The sequence below is a fragment of the Mesoplodon mirus genome (assembly GCF_964341445.2).
Source record: "Mesoplodon mirus genome assembly, chromosome: 5".
In the NCBI taxonomy this organism is placed as follows: Eukaryota; Metazoa; Chordata; class Mammalia; order Artiodactyla; family Ziphiidae; genus Mesoplodon; species Mesoplodon mirus.
Window position 1 is genome coordinate 100,018,835 of NC_138980.1, and position 3,989 is coordinate 100,022,823.

The window sequence follows — 3,989 nt, forward strand, 5'->3', positions numbered from 1 at the left end:
ATTGAAAATGATTTCAGAGGAATTGAAGTAAAAGGTACAACTATCTACAGCTTACTAAAATGGTTCATATGGGCAGGGGGTAAGTGTGTATAAGGCCAGCATGACCAGAAGGAACGTCTTCAGCTGAGTTGTCAAAATGCTCAAGGTGTAGCTTTACATTGGAAACAATCTCATCTTTGAATGGAAAATAAATCCAAAGGAATAAACTTACTAAGTGGTTCAAAAAACAAACCTAATCTTTCAAATGTGTGAAAACTTAGAGAAGTCTGCACATAAAGAACAACAGGAAGTTTTCATATAAAAAATAAAATATACTTGAATATTCCCCTGCACATAATTAATTCTACCTAATAAAATGCAATAATCAGTAAGTCTTACTTTACCCACCCCACCCCACACATACAGTTACAATAAAATCCTCATGGTGATAATTTCCCTGAGTAAATATTTTTGTAATCACAACTTTAACATTTCTCTAAGTCTATATTTATGGATATACAGATATAGAATTATTCTGGTAATATCTCTATTCAGTAATATGTATATGCTATTTTCAAACTGTCACATAGGACTTGTCTCTAAACACTTCCACATTCACATTTATGGGAGTAGAAATTACTTTAATATCTGTATTTGGTAAATATTCCTATGTCATTTTCCAGGTTTAAATATATCTTGCAAATGAAACAATCCCCAGGAAAGCTTTTCTGAACTTACTACATTATGCTCATGAAGGGGGCCCCTCCCTGAAAAAAGTCATTTGGGAAGTGGTGACAAGGTGTGACTGTGTTCGTTGTTTGACTTAAATCAAATCATTTCCGACACAGCTCAATTCCTTAGGAACCTATCTATGGCCAATTCAAACAAATAAACACTCGAATAAGAAAAGTAGAATGAAATCCTGCTGTCATACATTTCACTTAATAGTTGCTTTCCTGATGTATCCAAGAGGGGTGTTTGAAAGGACAGTATGTATTTTCCTGTGATGTCAAAGTGTCAGTTCAAAATCCATCTGTTTTAGCAGAAAAATAATACTTTGTCATAAATATGAGCTAACAGTCAGTATTCTACCTGGCACCCAGAGGAGATTGAGAAAATCCTCTATTGTCCTAGCACAGTATTAGTTATTATTTATAAGGCCTTATGGAAAAAATAGTTGTCTGACATTCATATAGTTTTCTTAGGAGAAATATTCTCTTTCCTCAAACAATGTTTAAACATACCTGGGCAGTCAGAGCTATGGTTATTTACCTTGAGATTGAATTATTTTTCTAAAGCTTGTCGTTTTAAAGAAGAGATGCTAAATATTGATAAGGTTTCATTGATTCCACTGCTTCCACACTAAGAAGCATAGAGAAAACCAGGAATAAAATAATACTTTTCTCCCATTGTGCTGTAAATACATTTCATTCAAACCTGGTGTGAGTGCCCTTCAAGTCTACAGTCTGTAGAATTTTAAGACTCAAAGCATATCAAAGACAAGATTGCCAGATCAGTACCAATTTAGTGCAATTTAAAATTGTGTAATCTTGTATAAGAGAATACAAGCTGGGACTCATTTATCTAGTGACATTTTTGGCTGCCTCATTGTTCTTTACTGCTTCACTCTTCCGGGTATAGCAAACATCTTTTCAAAATATCATATGGCTTTCTGGTTAACATGGGGGAAAAACATCTATGGAGGCCAATCGTTGGTCTGGTGGGTATTCATCTTTTAAAAAAGCCACAAAACTTAATAAGCGAGCCAAAGAGACCGATTTTCTTTTAATAAATAAAATAGTGTGATATTCTAACCATAACATTTTATCTGAAATACAATAAAAGTACAACCAATGATTCTTTTAAGAGCAGGTTTGACAAATAAACATAATACATAACAAAAAAGATTGGAACAGTAGGGGATGGGGTAATTAATGATTTCTTAAACTAAACAATATTCTTAATTGTGTTTTTAGTATCTTTGAATTTTTCTCCCTTCCTCTCCCCAAGGTATAATAAAACAACTTTGATTACAGTTAAGCAACTAGAAAACTCAGTCTCACCAGACCCTATATCTTCTTTTTTTTTTTTTAATTGGGGTATAGTTGTTTTACAATGTTGTGTTAGTTTCTACTGTACAGTGGAGTTCCCTGTGCTATACAGCAGGTGCTCATTAGTTATCTATTTTATACATATTAGTTAGTGTATATATGTCAATCCCAATCTCCCAATTCATCCCACCCCCCCATCCCCCCTGCTGTCCATACGTTTGTTCTCTACGTCTGTGTCTCTATCTCTGCCTTGCAAACAGGTTTATCTGTACCATTTTTCTAGATTCCACATATATGTGTTAATATACGATATTTGTTTCTCTCTTTCTGACTTACTTCACTCTGTATAATAGCCTCTATATGCATCCACGTCTCTACAAGTGACCCAATTTCGTTCCTTTTTATGGCTGAGTTATATTCCATTGTATATATGTACCACATCAGACACTATATCTTCTTAAGTAAAATGAGAGTATCAGATCAAACCATTCATTCACTCATTTTGTGTGTTCCCCAAATATTAATGACTATAACATGTCAGGCCTGTGCTATACACTGGGGCTACATCAGCAAATAAGACAGACATGGTCTCTGGACTACTGAAGCCTAGAGCCTATGAGAAAGACTGACATTCCCCACAACGACAACAAAAATCTATTTCAGTTGTGATAAATACTATAAAGAAGCAGTACAGAGTGATATGGAAGCATTTGGCAAGGAAACTTGACCCACGGTTGAAAAGGAGAGTCTTTCAAGCAGAGAGAATAACATCTGAAAATGCCTTGAGGTGGGAAAAGTGTAGGTCAAGTTTAAGAAACCAAAAACAATGTCTGGTTGGAACAAAGATAGCGAGGGGCAAACAGAGTGAGATGGGGCTGCAGAGCTGGCAAGCAGCAAGACAGGTGGGTCTCTAAGGCCATGTGAAGGGTTTAGGGCTTTATTCTGAGAACAAGGAGAAGTGTTCAAAGATTATGAGAAGGGGGATGACATGACTTAGTTATCCTAAAGTTAATACCTACTCTAAAAATTCTACAGGAATTTTTTTTCCCATTTAAAATTGAAGTAAGCAGGGCTGGCATTATTATCATCATCTTACTATGGAGATTACGAATTGACATAGGCACAGAACTCAGATTGATAAATCGTAATTTTATTATTACATTTGAGAACTAAAATATTGTCTGCCATATCAGTAAACAAAGGCTGTTGCAGCCATCAAGCCACCACATTACAGCTGCCCCAACAGTAAGCCCTGAGGGAACTCAGGATGGAAACAAAGAATGCCTGCCGTCTAGCAGTCAACTGCTGCAGTCACCTCTATGGTGTACCCTGCGAAGACTCAGGATGAGAAAACACAGGATGCTGGCCCCAGATAGCTGAGGTGCGTATCAAAGTAATGATTTCAGTGAGCCCAGACTCTTGCATATTCCCATACATAGAAAAGCACTAAATTCCTTACCTTGAGATATCTGGTTTTCTTTTAGAAATAGTCATCTTTTCATGTTCCAACCACCTGGCTTTGTTGCAAAAACTCCTATATATCCTAGCTCTCCCCCCTCTTTGGGGGGAGACTTTGGAGACTTTGGAGAAGTCTCTCAGAATTATCTGAGATGCTGTGTCCTTGGCTTAAGTCCTCAGTTTTGTCCACCGAATAAAACATAACTTTCACCTTTTAAGTTGTGCACTTCTTTTCAGTCGACACACTGTTAAACTGAATTTACCTCATGAGCTTCAATTCCTCTATTCCCAACAATGAAAGGATAACTCAGTCTTTGCAATTCAAGTTAACCAGCGTCACTTCTACATTAAACCTTGATCTCTGTTTAATACAACTCAGTCAACTGCAGTCACTCCTTAGGATTCTTCCACCACTCTCATCCCCATCTGACTTCCCTTTCCTTTCTTACTGGAGGTAATCTATGTTCTGAAGGGCTGTTTGTGTTGTTGGACATCTTGCCC